This window comes from Pristiophorus japonicus, unplaced genomic scaffold, assembly GCF_044704955.1.
Source record: "Pristiophorus japonicus isolate sPriJap1 unplaced genomic scaffold, sPriJap1.hap1 HAP1_SCAFFOLD_79, whole genome shotgun sequence".
Lineage (NCBI taxonomy): Eukaryota > Metazoa > Chordata > Chondrichthyes > Pristiophoridae > Pristiophorus > Pristiophorus japonicus.
In genome coordinates this window covers 2,268,868-2,293,236 of record NW_027254707.1, presented here as the reverse complement: position 1 = coordinate 2,293,236, position 24,369 = coordinate 2,268,868, and the positions used below count along the sequence as shown (strand labels likewise).

Below are 24,369 nucleotides of genomic sequence, written 5' to 3'. Positions count from 1 at the left end.
ATGTAGTATAATATGGGAAAATGTGAGGTTATCCACTTTGGCAGAAATAATAGAAAAGCAAATTATAATTCAAATGGAGAAAAATTGCAAGTGCTACAGGACAGAGAGACCTGAGGGTGTTTGTGCATAAAACACTAAAAGTTAGTATGCAGGTACAGCAAGTAATCAGGAAGGCAAATGGAATGTTGGCCTTTATTGCAAGGGGAATAGCATATAAAAGCAGAGAAGTCCTGCTATAACTGTATAGGATATTGGTGAGGCCACACCTGGAATACTGCATTCACTTTTGGTCTGCGTAATTAAGGAAGGATATACTTGCATTGGAGGCTGTTCAGAGGTTAATTCTGGCGATGAGGGGGTTGTTTTTTGAGGATATGTTGAGAAGGTTGGGCTGATACACTTTGGAATTCAAAAGAATAAGAGGTGATCTTATTGAAACATATGATAACGAGGGGACTCGACAAGGTGGATCCAGAGAGGATATTGCCACTCATTGATTAAACTAAAACTAGGGTGCATCGTCTCAGAATAAGGTGTCACCCATTTAAAACTGAGATGAACAGGAATTTCTTCTCTCAGAGGGTAAATCTGTGGAATTCTCTGCCCCAGAGCTGTGGAGGCTGGGTCATTGAATGTATTTAAGGCAGAGATAGACAGATATTTGAGCGATAAGGGATTAAAGCTTTATGGGCAGCGGGCTTAGAAGTGGAGGTAAGTCCATGATCAGATCACATGATCTTATTGAATGGCAGAGCAGGATCCAAGGGCCAAATGATCCACTCCTGCTCCTATTTCTTACATTATTATGTTCTTATGAGATAATAACCTGGGACTCGACATGGGGACTCTAACCCTGGGACTGTACATGGGGACTCTAACCCTGGGAGTGTACATGGGGACTTTAACCCTGGGAGTGTACATGGGGACTCTAACCCTGGGAGTGTACATGGGGACTCTAACCCTGGGACTGTACATGGGGACTCTAACCCTGGGACTGTACATGGGGACTCTAACCCTGGACTGCACATGGGGACTCTAACCCTGGGACTGTACATGGGGACTCTAACCCTGGGACTGTACATGGGGACTCTAACCCTGGGACTGTACATGGGGACTCTAACCCTGGGACTGTACATGGGGACTCTAACCCTGGGACTGTACATGGGGACTCTAACCCTGGGACTGCACATGGGGACTCTAACCCTGGGAGTGTACAGGGGGACTCTAACCCTGGGACTGTACATGGGGACTCTAACCCTGGGACTGTACATGGGGACTCTAACCCTGGGACTGTACATGGGGACTCTAACCCTGGGACTGTACATGGGGACTCTAACCCTGGGACTGTACATGGGGACTCTAACCCTGGGACTGTACATGGGGACTCTAACCCTGGGACTGTACCTGGGGACTCTAACCCTGGGACTGTACATGGGGACTCTAACCCTGGGACTGTACATGGGGGCTCTAACCCTGGGACTGTACATGGGGACTCTAACCCTGGGACTGTACATGAGGACTCTAACCCTGGGACTGTACATGGGAACTCTAACCCTGGGACTGTACATGTGGACTCTAACCCTGGGACTGTACATGGGGACTCTAACCCTGGGACTGTAAATGGGGACTCTAACCCTGGGACTGTACATGGGAACTCTAATCCTGGGACTGTACATGGGGACTCTAACCCTGGGACTGTACATGGGGTCTCTATCCCTGGGACTGTACATGGGGACTCTAACCCTGGGATTGAACAGCTCTGGGGCTTTCCTGTTACAATTGTCTGGGATGTAACCAGAAGCTTAGCACTGAGCAGCGCCTTTAGGAGATGGTGAGAAATCCGAGGTGTCGAGAAAAAAATAACTGTGCTGTTACTTTACCAAGATGGCCGCGCATGCGCTTTGCTGCTCACTGAACCAAGATGGCGGAGGACTGGCCCTGCCTTCCTGTACAAAGATGGCCGCCGTTACCCTGGGCCTGTGACCGGGAGAAAGCCTCGAGGCTGCAGCCGCCGATATTCCAGTTGTTATTTCGGGCTTCCGGCGGGCTCCAGTTGTTTATGAAGCCTCCCCGGCTCCCCGCTGGTCCTTTACTCACCTCCGCCCCTCGGAGAATGGACTGTTTTGCGGAACACATTTCACCATCCCTGCTCCGCCATTAAACACACCGCGCATGCTCTGAATACAGCCAGTTTCGGCGCCTGCGCACTCGGTCCCTGAAGTCTGTGGTCGGCAGGAATGCTGGGTAAATAGGAACAGCCAATCAGTGAATGGGATAGGATTTACTGGGCCCCCATTGGGCACTGAACATGTTCATTCTGGCACTCAGTCATTGTTCCTGCTGCTCTGTATAACCCTGTCCCTGAGCTGGACAGTAATGTTCTGTCTCAGTATTGTTTCAAACACCCTGTGTCCAATATTGGATTTCTCCATAACCATCATCATCATCACAGGCAGTCCCTGGAAGTGAGGATGACTTGCTTCCACGCCAAAAAAGACTAAGTTCACAGGTGTTTTAATGAAGGACCTAATATTGCAGATCCCGAGCTACATTTTGAAGGGTGGAAGCTGGCTGTGTTTGGATTTTTGTAACGTGTGGTGGCCGTTGCACACCAGCCACCACACTGGCTTGACAGAGCTCGGTCTTGGTCCAGAGGCAAGGATTAACCCAGACGACTGGAGACCAGCTGTGCTGCACGGACTGAGCGCACACATATAGCAGTCTGGGCTGGGCCGTGCTGCCCCTAGGCCCTTGCCCCTTCTGGGCCCCAGACTCGTGCCTCTCCTGGGCCCCGGTCACGTCCTTCTATAATCTATTGCCGCTCCTTCGCCCCTCCTGCTGTGCCTGCCCACACTGCAATTAGCGACATGACTTTGCAGCCGTCACCATCCTACAATGGAATGCCACCGCCGCACCCTGCTCTCTCTGATGGCCCCGACCTGCTGATGGTCATGCAGGCCGGGTCCATGCCGCTGCACGGGAGACTAAGTCATGTTCCCTTCCCTTCCATTTTGGGCCTTTTCTTACTCTAGATTATTTCACTTCTCACGCAGTTCATCTTTTGCCACATCAAATCCCAAGCTTGTTTCGTTTGAGCATACGGCTTGTGGATGTTACACACTGAACCGGCGTGTCTCACTTTACACTCATTTGACGTTCCTTGAAAGAACTATCTTGCTTAAGACTGGAACTCTCTTATTTTCTATATTGTTTAACGATTTTTTAATGCGGTTAAAAGATCTCCACACATACTGCATATTGCCTTTGAAATGTTCTGGTCTTTGTAATTGTCTTTGCTAATTTTGATGGGTTATTTCATTATAATTACTTGTTACTAAATGCGTTGCAGAAATTATTTGCATCAAAATAATTATTTAAACAATTCCTTTATCGGGTCTTTAGCTTCCACACTGATCTCTGTTTCCTCTTGTGGGGGGAATCGAGAACTAGGTGGCAAAGTCTGAGCATGAGGGATCGCCCATTTAAAACGGAAATGAGGATGAATTTCTTCTCTCATAGAGTAGTGAATCTTTGAAATTCTCTACCCCAGAGAGCAACGGAGGCTGGGTCATTGAATATATTTAAGTTGCAGACAGACTGATTTTTGAAAGATAGGGAAGTCAAGCGTTCTGTGGAGAGGGCAGGGAAGTGGAATTGAGGCCAAGATCAGATCAGCCATGATATTATTGAATGGCAGAGCGGATTCAAGGGGCTAGATGACCTACTTCTGCTCCTATTTCTTATGTTCTTAGCATTGATTATGGGCTGGGTTTAGATGTAGGTTTAGTGGTTAGTGGGTGTGGTTTGTGGCTATGTGTTAGGATTGGGATTAGTGATTGGGATAGTCAATATGATATTCGGCTTAGGATATAGTGATTAACGTAGAAAGCACTATTGGCAATATAAGTGTCACTGAACTTGCCCTTTTCCATTTCATGTTTTTAACCTCTCACAGACGAGTCACAAAACAGCCTCACAATGTGTTAATTCAAGGAACCTTCGTTTCTGCGCAAGCCTCATTTCCTCCCTTCTTTTACATCTCTACCTTTCTCACAGAAAAATCAATTAGTGACATTAGATTTGTGGATTTTGGGACAATAACAGACGTATACAGTTGTTGTGCTGGTTACATTTAGTCCTCAGCCTGCTTGAAAAGGGCTTCTGACAATAATCTGTCACCAGGCCTCAACAGTCACCGTCTGATTCCACCATCATATCTTCATTAATTTCCCACCTTTCCCCCTAACTAGAGCTGCTTTCAGCAGTATGGCCATTCCCCATACTGAGGCTCTCTAATTACCGAGCAGAGCATGAACACCAGCACAGAATGGTTAGTCTGAATGGCCCATTTCTATCCCATATATCTGATGTAATTCTATAGTTTCAGTGTAAGTGGTCCAAGGATTTGATGCCTCAGTGTTATTGGTCCCTGGATTTGTTGTCACGTTATTAGTAATCCCTCAATTTGCTGTCATGATGTAATTCATCATGGATTTGATGTGTCATTGTAACTGGTCCCTGTATTTGTTGCCTCAGTGTAAGGGGTCCCTGGATTTGATACCTCAATGTAAGTTGTCCCTGGATTTGGAGTCACAATGTATGTGGTCCCTGGATTTGGTGTCAACAACTCCTCGTCGCTGGGACTGAGGGCAAACCCGCCGCCCAGACACGCATTCAGCACAGAATGATCCCACACAAATCTATTCCCAATTAACACTGCCCACATTAATTCACCAGAAACAGTCCAGTGCCTGCAAGGAACTGCAACCCACGTCTAACTTCAGTGAAACGCACAATACAAAACATTTTAAAGGAAAAATATTTCCCATCATAGTTCAACAAAGGCAATTAAAGGGCTGTAAATCCCATTCACACATACACCTTCTTCACCCCTACTCTCCACCTCCCCCTCCCCAATTACTCTTTCAACCCAACTCCCCAATCCCTCACCCCAACTCCGCTATCGCCGTATTTCTCTCAAACCCTCAACCCAACTCCTCTTTTACGCCTACTCTCCAAACCCTCCTCACCCAACTCCTCTTTTAACCTACAATTTAATTTTTAACATCACTTACACAAGTCATCCACACTGGAGGTAAATCTCAGGACCTTCTGTGATGGTGAGGTGATCACTGGGCAATAAAATGCAGAGACTGGTTGAAGGCGGCTTATTACCCTCGGTGAGATTTAATCCCCTTTCCCACAGTATACTGCGGACAAGTGGTCACCTTGGTAACATAGAAACATAGAAACATAGAAACATAGAAAATAGGTGCAGGAGCAGGCCATTCAGCCCTTCTAGCCTGCACCGCCATTCAATGAGTTCATGGCTGAACATGAAACTTCAGTACCCCCTTCCTGCTTTCTCGCCATAACCCTTGATTCCCCCGAGTAGTAAGGACTTCATCTAACTCCCTTTTGAATATATTTAGTGAATTGGCCTCAACTACTTTCTGTGGTAGAGAATTCCACAGGTTCACCACTCTCTGGCTGAAGAAGTTTCTCCTCATCTCGGTCCTAAATGGCTTACCCCTTATCCTCAGACTGTGACCCCTGGTTCTGGACTTCCCTAACATTGGGAACATTCTTCCTGCATCTAACCTGTCGAAACCCGTCAGAATTTTAAACGTTTCTATGAGGTCTCCTCTCATTCTTCTGAACTCCAGTGAATACAAGCCCAGTTGATCCAGTCTTTCTTGATAGGTCAGTCCCGCCATCCCGGGAATCAGTCTGGAGAATCTTCGCTGCACTCCCTCAATAGCAAGAATGTCCTTTCTCAAATTAGGAGCCCAAAACTGTACACAATACTCCAGGTGTGGCCTCACCAAGGCCCTGTACAACTGTAGCAACACCTCCCTGCCCCTGTATTCAAATCCCCTCGCTATGAAGGCCAACATGTCATTTATTTCTTAACCGTCTGCTGTACCTGCATGCTAACCTTCAATGACTGATGTACCATGACACCCAGGTCTCGTAGCACCTTCCCTTTTCCTAATCAGTCACCATTCAGAAAATAGCCTGTCTCTCTGTTTTTACCACCAAAGTGGATAACCTCACATTTATCCACATTATACTTCATCTGCCATGCATTTGCCCACTCACCAAACCTATCCAAGTCACTCTGCAGCCTCATAGCATCCTCCTCGCAGCTCACATTGCCACCCAACTTTGTGTCATCCGCAAATTTGGAGATACTGCATTTAATCCCCTCGTCTAAATCATTAATGTACAATGTAAACAGCTGGGGCCCCAGCACAGAACCTTGCGGCACCCCACTAGTCACTGCCTGCCATTCTGAAAAGTACCCGTTTACTCCTACTCTTTGCTTCCTGTCTGACAACCAGTTCTCAATCCACGTCAGCACACTACCCCCAATCCCATGTGCTTTAACTTTGCACATTAATCTCTTGTGTGGGACCTTGTCGAAAGCCTTCTGAAAGTCCAAATATACCACATCAACTGGTTCTCCTTTGTCCACTTTACTGGAAACATCCTCAAAAAATTCCAGAAGATTTGTCAAGCATGATTTCTCTTTCACAAATCCATGCTGACTTGGACCTATCATGTCACCATTTTCCAGATGCAATGCTATGACATCCTTAATAATTGATTCCAGGTTCCAGGAGGTGTTGCTACAGTTGTACGGAATGGTCAGTGTGACATCACTTTCGAATCAAGAGCACACAAGAAATGGGTCATCAATAAATGGGAAAGGGATTGAACACTCTGCAATTACATTGTAAATAAGAGCAAATAAAATGCTGGAAAATAACTGGCGAAGACAATAGCTTATCTCTGTGGAATTCATTGTCAAACATTAAGAATGATGTGTTTTGTTTACATACACGCACAAACACACGCATATATAGCAAAGACTTTGTGTGTGCACTTTTCAGCAGTTGTGCTTAACCAGATGCGTTTTTTTTTCTGCCTTTAGGACCTTGCGGGAGCCCAGTGGCGGTGCCTGCTGTGTGAGGATATAAGGAGACCCCGTGCGTTTGCTCCTCCCAAACCTGGGGGAATGGAGCAGATATTTAAAGGGACTCGGACTCCCTTTTCCCTGCCTATTTATACTTAAAGGAACAGTGCAGTTTATCTCGGAGTGTCGCGGGACTTCACGAAGCGACCTCCCATTAACAGTTGTTCCCTTCTGTACTGTGCAGTGATTGAAAAGCTGTCTATTTCACTGACTTGCGCCTTTCTAAAATGTAACACACTTTTTGATGATCCATTTGACTTGAATTTGGAAAGCCTTCAGAATTGTGCAGTGTGACGATGGTTTCGTTTAAAGCTGGAGTAAAATGTGTTTCAAAATATCATTTCTAACCCTCCCCCCCATCCCCCAATTTTAGAACACTCTGCAATATTGACTGGGAAGTTCCCAAGTTCATTCCTTGATCTGTGCTGTTGCTTGATCTCAACCAAGGCAGCAGTTCAGGGGTTATAATTGTCCTCGGTACCAGTTGGCTAAATATGATTAAACATTAGCCAGTGCCCCTGCTCTTGATACCGATCCAATGACCTCAACTGGGAAATGACCTCAACTGGGAAGTGTGTGGATGTAATTTGAGGGCAGGACTGGACTCGATTCTGATGCCCATCACAGTGGAAATGTGTATCCTGTCCTTAAATTAACAACGTTTGTAACCTCAATTTGCAGGGTATTAGAAGGTGAGGGTCTACAGGTGGGAAACTGAAACCAAACATCATGGCAAGATTTGAGAGATTCACCGGATTGAGCAGGATCACCCTATCATCAGCCTTTGGAAAAACGCCAATCACAGCGGTGATAAAAAGGACACATGTTCTGTGTGTGGATGCACCTTCAACCAATCGTCTAGCCTGTGAGACTCGTGTGGCCAGCTGACTCAACACTGTGAATGTAGGGACAGTGGGAATGGATGCAGATGCACGTTGGGTGGAAAGACATCAGGGAGAGACCGTTTACCAGCTGAATGTGGAAAGTGATTCAGTCTCTCATCTCACCAACTGACATTCGAGGACTTAGATAACAGACTTTCTCCTGTGAATATAGAGCTGGGTTACTGGGCCGTGATATTTTTACTTGTTGAGTGTAAACCTTTGCCAATTACTTGACGTAATGGTTTACTTGTACATTTTTCTTTAAATACATTTACTGAGTGGATTCAAATTTAAATTGAAACCAGATTTGCACGATTCTCTATTCACACATCGAAGGTGAGAGAGATGCTGTCAGGAACGCGCTAAGTCCTGTAGCAGAAAGGGATTAACAGACTGTGTTTTGTGTTTAAAGATCCCAGGCGTGATAGCTATCCCTACTCTGGACACCAAGGCAAGGAGCGGCACTCTGGAAGGTATAATTAACTGGGACTTCTCCCTGAGAGTAACCAAAGGCATGAGAACAGAAACAATCTAGAGATAGAAAGGAGAAAAGGACCAAAATATAACAGGACATCAATTAGTCTCCTCTTATCAAGGATATTTCAAATATCGACACATTGTATTATTTGAAATATCAAAATATTAAACTCCATCCCAGTTTTCGGGATGAGTAATATCAGCAGAAACAAATCCCAACTGACAGAACGAACACGATTCAGTCAGGATGCGATTAACAGCAGTAATAACAGTAGAACATAACCCGTGCAGTCACTTGTGAACACGCAATTCAGATGACTGAGTGAATCCCTTCCCACACTTCCCCAGTGTGAACTCGCTGGAGTTTCAGCAGGTTGGATGACTGAGTGAACCCCTGCCCACACACAGAGCAGGTGACCGGCCTCTCGTCGGTGTGACTGTGACAATGAATTTCTAGATCAGACGGGGAACTGAATCCCTTCTCACAGTCTCCACATTCCCACGGTTTCTCCATGATGCCTTTATCCTTGTGTCTCCTAGGTTGGATGATCAGTTGAAGTTTTGTCCACACACAGAACACGCGTAGTTTCTCCCTGCTGTGAATGGTGCAATATTTTTTCATCTGTGTAACTGATTGAAGCTCTTTCCACAGTCAGAGCACTGGAACACTCTCACTCGGCTGTGTGTGTGCTTTTCCAGTCACACTGATGTCTGAAATATTTTCCCACAGACATATTGTGGAAAAATATTTCCGAGACTGTATAATATATAAAGAGAGGTTTATTAAATCGGAGACAAAGCTCTGGGAGAAGTGTTAGAGACCCCTGTCTCTGAACCAGCTTCTCAATTTGGTATCTCCAGTGAGGTTCTTTTATCTTACAAATTACGTCACTTTACATCACATGCTTTAGAACTAGTCCTTAAGTCTAATCATCGCATTACAAAGTTTACAAAGCTTTTCATACAATTACTATCCAAGGCTGAGCTCTTGATATAAACCATCCTCGCATTGTGACAGGGCATTATAAACAAGTGCAGGCTTTTTGGCACCGGTATAGACAAACATACCCCCACTTATCTCTCCAGTCGTTCATTATCTCACTTTCCTATATCCATAACTCAAGGCCAGCAGACCTTGAAGTCAAACTGTGTTTTTTTTATATAAAGCATAATGCATCAGTATTGTCCCTTACAAAATTCATTAAACGGGAAAATAAAAACAAATGTTTGGTCCCGTATACTAGTCAAGTATATGTCCAAAAATCCGCTCCAAAAATATTCCCCCTTTTGGTCCTGGAGGATGTTCACGAAATCCAGATGACCACAATGATAGTAGCATGGTGTCATATATTCGTCCTTTGGGGTATGTTACTTCCCTGATGTTGCGTATGTCCACCTTGCCTGTAGCTCTAGGCTACCCTTCAAAGACAGTGGTCGGTGTCATCGTCATCTGTTTCTTTATCCTTGGTGTCTTCAAGTATTTCCACCAGGTGTGCTTCTTCTTCGGCGATTACACTGGCTACTGCCATCAGTCGAGCCATCATAACTTTACAGCAGATATTAAAACACCCGATAATCAGACAGCAAGTAATTATTATTACAACCAGAATAATTACTCCATGCATAAGATAGGACCCACAGGATTCCCCTAACAGCCAGTCAAACCAGCCAGATCCCCCTGCTGTCGTGGATAACTTCTTTACCTCCCGTCTTATGTGATCAGCGAGGTTAGTTATGTTTTCTGAACTATCGGGAATGGAAGTGCAATATTCAGCTCCAATTAAGGCAAATGTGCCCCCACTTTGTGCTAATATATAATCTAGGGCCATTCGGTTCTGGAGTACCATTGTGCGTATGGCTACCATTTCAGCCGTTATGCCCTCCATTGCTTCAGCACTGTCGTTAACTATCTGTTCCAGTTCCCTCTCTAGATGATGTAATTCATCTATGGTGCGTCCTATCCCGAATGTGAGCATCATGACCCCAAATAGCCTCTCTACCGGGGTAAGATCTCGTCTTAGTCGACCCGGTGTCTGTACTTCTGCTAAAGTACGTACCCGTCTGACAAAAGGGAACACATATCCCAAATGACAGGACCCCCTCCAGTCCTGTGGCAATCAGGGGTAGGCCTTATGCCTGCACACAAAATACGTGCCATTGTATGCTGTTAGATTCGATCCCAATCTCTCTCTCAGCCCCCGTCGCCACCTAATGTTAGGGTCCCAGTCCTGGCTACGTGTCTGATTCTTCAAACCCTCTATTTCAAAGAACCCCTGGTTTGTTGTTTCGCTGGCTATTATGTTAAACCTGGTGAGGTTAAAGTATCCTGCGACAAAACCTGTTTCCTCACCAGTCAGGTTTCTAGTGAAACAAATGTCAGCAGTGGGCCTTCCAACTCCTGAGGTGTTGTTCAAAACCAGGAACGGGGGTCGTACCTACCTATTGTATTCCGGCTGGTACCATCCGTCAATGCATCCAAAAGGTAACCCCCCCGATCTCCACATTTCTTTATCCCTACTCTGGTTCCAGGTATCATTTACTTCCCCTGTACCGTTTTGTCGCATTACCCACTCCGCGACTTCTGAGATGTTAAGGGAGATTGACCTCAAAGGGATGCCTCCTTTGCTATGTATGGGGATGTGCGAACATACCCAGCAACTGGAAAAGTTCTCATTTTGCGCATAAACATAAGACATGTACAAAAAGGTATTCACATGTAACTCTCGTTTCGGTCTAGCTAGCATGCCGGACCTTACACGAACTATGATAATCTCACCGATTGCAATATATAGTTTCATCTTATTACTCTACAATTAACAAATAGCCAAAGGCAAAATGGCCGTATGGCTTTGAAGAATCTCTCGCTGTCAATCTGCAAATAGACAAACAACAACAACTAATACGTGTGCTAAACGGCTGGTTCAAAAACCTTAAGCTGGGTCTGATGCCTCCATTGTCCGTTCCCTTTAACATCGATGCAGGCACAAGTTTCCCTGCTGATTATAATCTCATACGGTCCTATTCATTTTTGGGGCAAACCACGGTTTTCCCGCGACTTCCCGCCAACGGGACTTCAGGGAGCTTTGTAAGCTCTGCTTCCACGTCTCTTTCTTCCTGATTGTCCCTCACTAATTTACGCATCCCTTTTAATTGAGTACTTAGTTCCAAAACATACCGTTTTATTTTGTCTTTTAATGGGCCTACATCGGTCCCCCCCTGTTATGATGTTCTCTGGTAATTGCATCACCCTTCCTGTCATTAGTTCATAAGGGGTTAATCCAGTTGTCCGGTTTGTCCTGGCTCTTAACTTCATTAATATAATGGGTAATATTTTTGTCCACGTTTTTCCTGACGTTTTCATGGCCTTTCCCAAAGCGTTCTTAAGGGTATGGTTCATGCGCTCTACCATCCCAGAACTCTGTGGGTGGTAGGGGATGTGGAATTTTTGTTTTATGCCCATCAGCTGGCATATTGTTTTTGCAATTTTCCCGGTGAAGTGGGTGCCTTAGTCAGAATATCCTTGCCACTGTTGAGGCAGTGCAATCACGTGTGGGGAAAGCTTCCACCCACCGGGTAAATTGATCTATAATCACTAGGCAATAACTTTTTCCATGGGATGGGGGCAAAGAACCTGTGAAATCAATTTGTACGTGTTCCCATGGCCCCCGTGGACGGGGCTGGTGTCCCATTTTAATTTTAATGGACCTGCCTGGATTATATTGTACGCACATAACGCATCGATGGCAATTTTTGGCAATATCTCTCCCCATCCCTTTCCACCACCAATCTCTCCGAAGACTCCCGGTCATGGCCTCTTATCCTGAATGAGACAGGCCATAATGCAACTCCAATAAGGTATTCTGTATGCATTCAGGCGCCATTACCTTGTCGTTTCGTCTCCAAACGTTATCCTTCCCTTGTGAGGCGCCCTGCTTTGTCCACATACCTATTTCCTCCTCAGAAGTGTCCTGGTGTAGTTTCTCAATACTTATCTGTTCGTCTTGGGCCCCAGCGGCACTGACTTAATTTTAATAATTTAAAATCATTGTCAATGGAGAGTGTTTTTTTACCTCTTCAAATTCTTTTTCCCCCCATTAAACCAATCCCTTTTTTACAGCTGATATCAACTGGTATTTAGTAAGTTATGTCTTTATCCATCGCAAACACCCCTTCTCCCCCATGCTGTCATATAATAGTGTACTAACGCGAATGCATGTCTACTGTCCGTATTGATAAGAACAATCTTATTTTCTGATAATTCCACTGCCCGGGTAAGGGCTATCAGTCCTGCCATTGAGCTGACGACCCCCCATTAATTCGCCCGGATTCAACTCTCTCTAGATCCTGGTTAACTACGGCCCATCCGGTACGAGGTAGTCGCTCTACGTATTTTTGTGAGCCGTCCACAAACAAGGTTTGTTCTGCGGTTTGAAGGGGGGGCGTCTTTTATTCTATCCTCTTCCATATCCTCACATACCACTTCACAAAGGTGGGGTTCCCCTTCACCCATCATACCTTCTGCTGGTTTTTTTCCTACATCCCTAATTATGGTTACCGCTTTGTTGGGTGTTAAGAGGACTGCTTCCCACTTTGCCCGTCTCATATTAGATACGCTTCTCAGTTTTCCTGTGTTTAACATTTCTACCAATGTGTGCTAAGTGTGGAGAATGATGTTTCCAATCATCACCACAGGCTCGCTTAATTTTTACCACCCAAGCTGCGCAATCTAGCGCGGCTATACATCTGGATAACCAAGTCAACACCGAGCTTTCGGTGGTAGAGTAATAGACTATAGGTCTCCTTTTATCCCCGTGATCTTGGGTGACCACGGCCATATCGAACCCACTTGCATTGTTACAGTGGATGTGGAAATCCTTACTCTTATCAGGCAGTCCCAATCCAGGTGCGGAGACTAGTTCTGACTTGAGTTTACTATATGCCTGTTCTTGTTCAGGACCCCACCCTCTGAGGTCTAGGGCCGGTTTCCCCTTGCTGCAATCAATCAATGCCTTGAATTCCCTCATTACATCATTCCACAATATTGTTCCCTCACGATTCTTGCATACGTAAAATCTCATGGGTATATATAAGTTATCAATTTCCACCAATTGGGTGGTGCTCAGGTAGGCCAGTGTGGGCCGTCCATCTATTCCGTTTATCAGAGCCTTCTTCTCGGTGACGGGAAGGGGCATATTGGTAATGGATATTGAGGCTCCCGTGTCCACTAGCATCTCACACTGTCGGCCCCCTACTAGTGCAGACACATATATCCTTCCCTCCTTTTTACTTTGTACAGGAGCCGCCGGACATCATCGAGTGGCTTTGTACACCTGCCACTGCTGGTATTCCTGTTCCGACAGGGTCCTTGCCTTATTAGGATAGCCATTTTTACCATAGCATGTCGCTTCCAGGTGCCCTTTCTTACCACAATACGTACATTGCTTTTCACTGTCTATTCCTTTGCATTCCCTGGCAAAATGGCCCGGTTTTCCACAATTATGGCAATCCCCCTTTGCTGCACTCCTGCTGTTCCCGTGGCAGAGACCTTTTCCTGCTTTATTTTTTTATTTTCTAAACTGCTAAAGCTGACTGTTTTAGCCTTTTTCAAAAGTCCCTTTTACACCTTCACTGATAGCTCACCACTCGCCCAGGAGATTGACCTGATCCCTGAAGGTATTTCTAAATTTAAAACTCTTTTTCTTTACTGACCAAAAGCTTTCGTGTCAAAGTTTTACACAAAGGAAAATGGGAGCGTTTTAAAAGGCATTCTTTATCTCATTCCTAGACTAAATTTATGTCTTTCAACCTAATTGCATGTTTTCTTTCGACAAGTAAGTGAGCGTGTCAAATAAATTCTTCTTTTTTTACTACCGAGACCATGTATTTTTATCTTTTACTCAACAAACCTAACCTTTGTGCATTTCCTAGCTCCGTAACTTATCATCCGAATATATCCACACCTTTCTTTTCTAACTTAAAATGTAATACCTTAAGGTTCACAGTTTTTTAAACTTCCTACATACAGGACAACACGACGAAGGGTTAAAAAAACATTCACTCTTTTTGGAAATAGTGGGTCGAGCTAAAACAGGCAGGCAACTCCACACCTTCCCAAGCAGGCCTTCATTCATTCCACAGTCAAAATCACTCGAGTACTCTCTTCATTCAGAATAGACACTCACAAAAGTCTCTCTTCATTCAACAAAGCTTATGTCTGGATCCATATGTCACTTAAGATAGTCACTATCAGCTTTTTTTTTTATGGCATTACGTAATTACGCAAGTTATAATTAATGATAGGAATTAATTAATGACCCCGGCAGCCCGCGTTTTACATTCCCTTCCTTCCCTTCCATGTTCGCCAGTCTCGGACGTTTCCCTTTGTTTCTGTAATTCTCATGGCCACGACTACTCTGTGGAGAGCCTTTGTCTTCGCAACAAAGCTAGCGTGTTTCCTACCACCGGAGTTTTCGGCTCTAGGTTGGATTGATCAGTTCCCTTCCGCACCGACCGTATTTACTAAAGGGACAACTCAAACTCATTAGTCAGCCTCTTCCCGCTATCTGTTTACTCGTATCTTACAAACTATCGCGTCGTGCCCGTACATATCTCTTTTCAGTCTCTAACACCAGATTCTAGATACTGTCTTAAGTGATCACGTCTGATCGGACAGTGTCCTGTTCCCGTGACGCCATTTTGTTGTGGAAAAATATTTCCGAGACTGTATAATATATAAAGAGAGGTTTATTAAATCGGAGACAAAGCTTTGGGAGAAGTGTTAAAGACCCCTGTCTTTGAACTAGCTTCGCAATTTGGTATCTCCAGTGAGGTTCTTTTATCTTACAAATTACGTCACTTTACATCACATATTTAAGCACTAGTCCTTAAGTCGAATCATCGCATTACAAGGTTTGCAAAGCTTTTCATCCAAGGCTGAGTTCTCGATATAAACCAGCCTTCATTGTGAAAGGGCATTGTACACAAGGGCAGGCTCTTTGGCACCGGTATAGACAAACATCCCACTTAATTATCACTCCAGTCGTTCATTATCTCACTTTCCTATCTCCATAACTCAAGGTCAACATACCTTGAAGTCTAACTGTGTTTTTTTTATATATAAAGCATAATGCATCAGTAATGTCCCTTCCAAAATTCATTAAAGGGGAAAAATAAAAACAAATCTTTGATCCCATATACTAGTCAAGTATATGTCCAAAAATCAGCTCCAACAATACAAAGTTGGGTGGCAGTGTGAGCTGTGAAGAGGATGCTCTGAGACGGCAGAGCGACTTGGATAGGTTAGGTGAGTGGGCAAATGCATGGCAGATGAAGTATAATGTGGATACATGTGAGGTTATTCACTTTGGTGGTAAAAGCAGAGAGACAGACTATTATCTGAATGGTGACAGATTAGGAAAAGGGGAGGTGCAACGAGACCTGGGTGTCATGGTACATCAGTCATTGAAGGTTGGCATGCAGGTACAGCAGGCGGTGAAGAAAGAAAATGGCATGTTGGCCTTCATAGCGAGGGGATTTGAGTACAGAAGCAGGGAGGTGTTGCTACAGTTGTACAGAGCCTTGGTGAGGCCACATCTGGAGTATTGTGTGCAGTTTTGGTCTCCTAACCTGAGGAAGGACATTCTTGCTATAATGGGAGTGCAGCGAAGGTTCATCAGACTGATTCCCGGGATGGTGGGACTTACATGTCAAGAAAGACTGGATCAACTGGGTTTGTATTCACTGGAATTCAGAAGAATGAGAGGGGACCTCATAGAAACGTTTAAAATTCTGATGGGTTTACACAGGTTAGATTTTCGAAGAATGTTCCCAATGTTGGGGAAGGCCAGAACCAGGTGTCACAGTCTAAGGATAAGGGCTAAACCATTTAGGACCGAGATGAGGAGAAACTTCTTCACCCAGAGAGTGCTGAACCTGAGGAATTCTCTACCACAGAAAGTTGTTGAGGCCAATTCAATAAATATATTCAAAAAGGAGTTAGATGCCGTTCTTACAACTTGGGGGATCAAGGGGTGTGGCGAGAAAGCAGGAATGGGGTACTGAAGTTGCATGTTCAGCCATGAACTCATTGAATGGCAGTGCAGGTTCGAAGGGCCGAATGGCCTACTCCTGCACCTATTTTCTATGTTTCTATGTTTCTATGTTTCATCATGCCACACAGCCCATACACAAGCTCTCGCTAAAATCGCTATGTTTCTAACTTATATCATTTGCCTTCTTTCAGATGTGGAATAGCAAAACCCCACAGCAGATTCTTCTCCTGTCTGGCAGTCCCCGAATGCGTGTTCAATTAAATCAGTGTGGCTTCAAGTTGCAAATAATGCCTTTTTTCTCACATGACATGAAATGCACAGTAAGATCGCGCAGGACGTTTGCACGCACTCTCTCGCTTACACAAACACACAAACAAACTAAAATTGCTGCACCCTCCAAAGGCAGTTTTTAAAATTTGAAATTTGAAATCCGGGACAGACAGCAGATCCCTTTTAAACAGACACAGCAGGAACTGGGACTGAAAGATAGCACACCGTTTTAGGGAGACAGAGAATGATTCCGACCATCAGCACATCACCTTAAAAGGGATAGGGAAACAGAATGAACAAAAACAGAGTATTCTGTAAAACTCAGCAGGTCGTGCAAATTCTGTGGATGAAGAACCCGGGTTCACGTTCAGTCAGATGATCATTCCGATATTTTAGGAAAAATGTAAAGTTTACAGAATTTTTAAACCAAAATCGTGCCTGGAAAAAATAGGCAGCGAGGAAGGACAAAAAGGAATGTCTGTGATACAGTGGAGCATAGGACTGATTGAATAATTAATGGCACATTGCGAAAAGGCAAAGTGGGTGGTAAGCGGGCAATAAAGTAACAAAGGATGGACCAGAAGAGGTGTTAGTGGGAACAGCAGAACCATTACCAGACAATGGGAGCGGTGCTTATGATCCGATACGCTGAATCGAATGTTGAGGCCAGAAGACTATAACCTGCCTGAAATATAGGGTTTGGACGCCTTTTCATCAGGCAAGGCAGCTTGGCCACCACGGATTGATTTCCTGTACGGTTTGAATTCGGTAGCCAAGGGAATAATTCAAAAGCCAGCTTCTCACATCTTTTCTGCGCGAGAGAAACAGGATGCACTCATATTCAGTGCAGAGTATGTTTCATATTGAAGTGGAGATTGACGCCGAATGTGTGCTTATCCCAATGGAGGTGAGCTCATGCATGCAGAAATGAAATAAACTGATCAAGCATTGGCAGGAACCAAACACGGGTTTATGTTGTCCAATGAGACACAGAGCCGCGTACATCTGAGATACTTTAATTTTACTCAGTTAGGTGAGTTTCACTGTGCTCCTGGGAACCTCCAGGATTTGGACGATGTGGGAACAATGGAGCGAAATCACACCATTTAATTTGAAATATATCCGTTTTCTCATATGGCGACCTGCTCAGAAGCGGTTATTTGACTAAAAATTGGCAGGCCTCGTCCGGGATTTGAAACCGTGACTTCTCGCATTTCCAATTATGAAAATCCCGAGGCGAGAATCATACCCGTAGAGCAATAAGCCGTCTGCAACGAGCAGCGTAGCTCTGATTCTGACGGTAGTTTGCTATTCGGCCCATCGCGCCTGTGCTGACTCTCAGAGACTAATCGAATGAGTCCTCCTCTCCATAGTCCTGCTCATGTTCTCCCTTTGATGAATATATTATTAATTTGAGACATATCATGACCAAAGAGCTGCATCCTTGTCAGTAAAAGTTGAATTTGCCAATGAGGTTAAATGTGATTGAATAAAAAAAGAGGGGTCAAATGTTTAACACAATAACGACGAGGATGGTAGCACACTGGATTAGCAGACCATCGCCTGAACCTCTCAGCCACCTCGTCTCCTATTTACTGCAACGTCAGACATCCATCCACAAGTGCCATTAGCTTCTTAAAGCAAACAGCCTTCCTTTACTTCAGGTGAGTGACTGTACGAGATGGTTGGTTTTGAGGCAGAATCAAAATAAAAAGTATAAAATTTCACGCGGCGAGTTAGTTGACCATGGCAAGACTCGAATCTGCAATCTTCTGATGACATCGCGGTTACAACCGAAGTCAGACGCCGAATAGATTAGGGAAAGCGGCCGCTGCCGTTGATGCAATATTTGTTGTTTTTTATAATGAGAGCAAATTTGGGACAAGAGTTATATCAAGGAGTGGATTTAGAAAAACATGAGCATATTTCGAGTAATGAATAGATGCGCTGCGATATGGATGCGCACGGGCACACGCAAAGTCAATGTAGCTTGAAACACAACAGTTTAACAATTCGGTCATCGCAGCTGAAATCACACTCCTTTAAAAACTATACAGAATGATCCGGATTATGAGAAAATACTTCATAAAGTGGCAAATTATGAACCGAAACTGACAACCATGCAGTTTAAGCAGACACCGAATGATCCTGAACAGCAACACATCCCTATTACAAATATATAGAATGACTCTTGACTGACAGCAGTTCGCTTTTAAAATAATAAAGTGGGAATTCTATCATTCTTGATGGTAATTGTGCTTTGCCTGAGTGAGTGTCGGGCTCAGAACGACGCGGGGCTGGGATGGTTGTTGAAGCCACAGGTGATCGACAGGCAGAAAAGAGGGAGGGAAGTCAAACCAATCCAGACAAAAAGCCAATTTTAAATATATATATATTTATCATAATAAGAAAATAAATAAATTTACAATTTTATTTCAAAAAACTGAATTTGTTTGATTTAAATAAATAATTGTTTCATAATCTATATATTTTTGATTGAACGAAGGCTGTGTAACTGGCTTCCACTGGAAATCAGGGGGTGCAGTCAGTAAATACCCAAACTCAGTAAGCCCATGGTGGAACCAAGACACGACGGAAGATGTGGGCAACAAATGCGATCTTTTAAAGTCGCGAGTGCCTTTCTGCTGGATCTGACAGCAGCTGCTTGTGCTGTGAAAGAGGTCAAATGTATATAGAGCACAGTGCAGGCAGAACAGAAGAAGCACATTTATTGTGAAAGTTGGCAAATAGGGAATGTATTTAAATATACATATATATCAATAATTATATACATAAATTTATATATATATAAACAAAGTCAGTCAGTCAGTCATGTCTTGTCTTGTCTTGATTTGATTTGTATTTGAATATAAGGGGGAAGGAGGTCATCATGCCACACAGCCCATACACAATCTCTCACTAAAATCGCTATGTTTCTAACTTATGTCATTTGCCTTCTTTCAGATGTGGAATAGCAAAAGCCCACAGCAGATTCTTCTCCTGTCAGGCCGTCCTCGAATGCGTCTTCAATCAAATCAGTGTGGCTTCAAGTTGCAAATACTGCCTTTTTTCTAACATGACATCAAATGCACAGTAAGATCGCGCAGCATGTTTGCACGCACTCTCTCGCTGACACAAACACACAAACAAACTATAATTCCTGCACCCTCAAAGGCAGTTTTTGAAATTTGAAATGTGAAATCCGGGACAGACACCACATCCCTTTTGAACAGACACAGAATGAACCGGGACTGATAGCACACCATTTTAGAGAAACAGAAAATGACCGCGACCATCAGCACTTCACCTCAAAAGGGAAACGGAAACAGAATGAAGAAAAACAGAGAATTCTGTAACACTCAGCAGGTCGTGCAAATTCTGTGGATGAAGATCCCGGGTTGACGTTCAGTCAGATGATCATTCCGATATTTTAGGAAAAATGTAAATTACAGATTTTTTCAACCAAAATAGCGTCTGGAAAAAAACTGGCAGTGAGGAAGGACAAAAGGGAATGTCTGTGATACAGTGGAGCCTGGGAGAGATTGAATAATAAATGGCACAATGCGAAAAGGCAAAGTGGGTAAAATGACTAAAGCGGTTCTTTAACTAAAAGTTAGCAGGGCTCCTCTGGGATCTCTCGCATTTCAATTTTTAAAATACCAAAGCGAGAATCATACCCCTAGACCAACGAGCCGCCGACAACGAGGAGCGTAGCTCTCAGATTCGGAAGGTAGTTTACTATTCGGCCCATCGTGCCTATTCTGACTCTCAGAGACCGATCTAATGAGTCCCCCTCTCCAGAGCCCTGCTAATGTTTTCCCTTTGATGAATATATTATTAATTTGAGACATTACATTACCAAAGAGCTGCATCCTTGTCAGTAAAAGGTGAATTTGGCACGGAGGTTAAATGTGATTGATAAAAAAAACCAGAGGGATCAAACTTTTAACACAATAAAGACGATAGTGGCAGCAGACCATCGCTTGAACCTCTCGGCCTCCTCGTCTCCTATTTAAAGCAACGTCAGACATCCATCCCATACTTTTTGCATCCAAACAGAAATAATGTGCAAGAAAGTCTACTTCACCGTCTGTTCTGCCCGTGCAACCAGATCGGCAGTGATGAAAATGTGCCATTCGCTTATTAAAGCAAACAGCCTTCCTTTAAATCAGGTGAGTGACTGTCCGAGATGGTTGGTTTTGAGGCAGAAACAAAACAATGAATATAAAATTTCACGTAGCGTGTTAGTTGACCACGGTAGGATTGGAACCTCGTGGTTACTATCGAAGTCAGATGCCTTATCCATTAGGTCACGCGGCCGCTGCCATCTGCACAGATTTTGTTGTATTTTATATTGAGAGAAAATTTGGGACAAGGGTTATTTCAAGGAATGGTTGTAGTAAAACATGAGCATATTTCGATTAATGAACAGATGCGCTGCGATATGGATGCGCACGGGCACAGGCAACGTCAATGTAGCTTGAAACACAACAGTTTAACAATTCGGTCATCGCAACTGAAATCACACTCCTTTTAAAACTATACAGAATGATCCGGATTATGTGAAATTACGTCATAAAGGGGCAAATTATGAATCAGAACTGACAACCATCCAGTTTAAGCAGACACCGAATGATCCTGAACTGCAAACACATTCATATTACAAAGATATAGAATGAGAAATGAGGGGGTTACCTTATGATGATAGATTGAGTAGACTGGGTCTTTACTCCTTGGCGTTCAGAAGGATGAGGGGTGATCTTATAGAAACATTTAAAATCATGAAAGGTATAGACAAGATAGAGGCAGAGAGATTGTTTCCATTGCTGGGGGAGACTAGAACTAGGGGGCACAGCCTCAAAATACGGAGGAGCCAATTTAAAACCGAGTTGAGAAAGAATTTCTTCTCCCAGAGGGAGGTGAATCTGTGGAATTCTCTGCCCAAGGAAGTTGTTGAGGCTAGCTCATTGAATGTTTTCAAGTAAAAAATAGATAGATGTTTAAGCAATAAGGGAATTAAGGGTTACGGGGAGAGGGCGGGTAAGTGGAGCTGAGTCCACGACCAGATCAGCCATGATCTTATTGAATGGCGGAGCTGGCTCGAGGGGCTAGATGGCCTACTCCTGTTCCAAATTCTTATGTTCTTATGTTCGTTATGTTCATTGGTGATCATTTACGAACAGTCTATCGAATCTGGATCAGTTCTTATGGACTGGAGGGTAGCAAATGCAACACCACTTTTTAAAAAAAGGAGGGAGAGAGAAAACGGGAAATAATAGACTGGTTAGCCTGACATCAGTAGAAAATGTTAGAATCAATTATTAAAGCTGAAATAGCACGCATTTGGAAAGCAGTGACAGGATCGATCCAAGTCAGCATGGATTTATGAAGGGGAAATCATGCTTGACATATCTAGAATTTTTGAGGACGTAACTAGTACTGGACAAGGGAGAACCAGTGGATGTGATGTATTTGGACTTTCAAAAAGCTTTTGACAAGGTCCCACACAAGAGGTTAGTGTCCAAAATTAAAGCACATGGTATTGGGTGTAATGTATTGACGTGGATCGAGAACTGGTTGGCAGACAGGAAGCAGAGAGTAGGGATAAACGGATCCTCCTCAGAATGGCAGGCAGTGATGGGGTGCCGCAGGGCTCAGTGCTGGGACCCCAGCTATTTACATTATACATCAATGATTTAGATGAAGTTAGATGTTGTCCTTAGTACTAGGGGGATCAAGGGGTATGGCGAGAAAGCAGGAATGGGGTACTGAAGTTACATGTTCACCCATGAACTCATTGAATGGCGGTGCAGGCTCGAAGGGCCGAATGGCCTACTCCTGCACCTATTTTATATGTTTCTATGTTTCTATGACCATTGACTGACAGCAGTTCGCTTTTAAAAGAATAAAGTGGGATTTCTATCATTTTGACGGCAATTATGCTGTGTGTGAGCGAGTGTGGGGCTCAGGACCAGTAGGGCCTGCGACGGTTATTGAAGCCACAGGTGATAGACAGGCAGGAAGTAGGGAGGGAAGTAAAACCAACCCAGACAAAAAGACATTTTAAAATATCTATATATTTATCATAATAAGAAAATAAATAATTTTACAATTTTATTGCAAAAAATTGAATTTGATTTGATTTAAATAAATAAATAATTGTTTCATAATCTATATATTTTTGATTGAACGAAGGCTGTGTGACTGGATGAATTCCACTGGAAATCAGGTGGTGCAGTCAGTAAATACCCAAACACAGTACGCCCATGGTGGAAGACAAGCCACGATGGAAGATGTGGGCAACAAAGACGATTTTTTAAAGTCGCGAGTGCCTTTCTGTTGGATCTGACAGCAGCTGCGTGTGCTGTGAAAGAGGTCAAATGTAATAGAACCCACTGCAGGCAGAACAGAAAAAGTACATTTATTGTAAAAGTTAAAAAGTAGGGAATGTATGTAAATATACGTATATATAAATGTTTTCTACATATATATATAAACAAAGTCAGTCAGTCAGTCATGTCTTGCCTCTTCTTGATTTGATTTGTATTTGAATATAAGGGGGAAGGAGGTCATCATGCCACACAGCCCATATACAATCTCTCGCTAAAACCGTTATGTTTCTAACTTATGTCATTTGCCTTCTTTCAGATGTGGAATGGCAAAATCCCACAGCAGATTCTTCTCCTGTCAGGCCGTCCTCGAATGCGTGTTCAATCAAATCTGTGTGGCTTCAAGTTGCATGTAATGCCTTTTTTCTCACGTGACATTAAATGCACAGTAACATCGCTCAGCACGTTTGCACGCACTCTCTCGCTTACACAAACACACAAACAAACTAACATTCCTGCACACTCCAAAGGCACTTTTTGAAAGTTGATATTTGAAATCCGGTACAGACAGAACATCCCTTTGAAACAGACGCAGAACGAACTGGGACTGATCGCACACCATTTAGATAGACAGAGAATGACCCCAACCATCTGCACATCACCTTAAAAGGGATACGGAAACAGAACGAACAAAAACAGAGTATTCTGTAATACTCAGCAGGTCGTGCAAATTCTGTGGATGAAGATCCCGGGTTCACGTTCAGTCAGATGATCATTCCGAAATTTTAGGAAAAATTTAAATTTACAGATTTTTTCATCAAAAATAGCGCCTGGAAATAAATTGGCAGCGAGGAAGGACAAAAGGGAATGTCGACCGGCTCAGAAGCGTTTCTTTGACTAAAAGTTGGCAGGGCACGTCCGGGATTTGAACCCGGGACCTCTCGCTTTTCCAATTATGAAAATCCCGAAGCGAGAATCATACCCCTAGACCAACGAGCCGCCGATAGCGAAGAGCGTAGCTCTCCGGTTCTGACGGAAGTTTACTATGCGGCCCATCGTGCCTGTGCTGACTCTCAGAGACCGATCTGATGAGTCCCCCTCTCCATCGTCCTGCTAATGTTTCCCCTTTGATGAATATATTATTAATTTGAGGCATTACATTCCCAAAGAGATGCATCCTTGTCAGTAAAAGGTGAATTTGGCAATGAGGTTAAATGTGATTGACAAAAAACGAGAGGGGTCAAATGTTTAATACAATAACGACGAGGGTGGGAGCACACTGGATTCGCAGTCCATCGCCTGAACCTCTCGGCAACATCGTCTCCTATTTACAGCAACGTCAGACATCTATCCCCTACTTTTTGCATCCAAACAGAAAT

At 43.8% G+C, this 24,369-nt stretch overlaps 1 non-coding gene across 1 annotated transcript; it reads right to left on the bottom strand.

Annotated features, from left to right (window-relative positions):
• Positions 1–23,900: 23,900 nt before the first annotated feature.
• On the bottom strand, positions 23,901–23,989 carry trnap-cgg (transfer RNA proline (anticodon CGG)). The gene is given in 2 exon segments: positions 23,901–23,936; positions 23,954–23,989. It is a non-coding gene; the product is annotated as a tRNA-Pro (tRNA).
• Between the last annotated feature and the right edge of the window lie 380 nt (positions 23,990–24,369).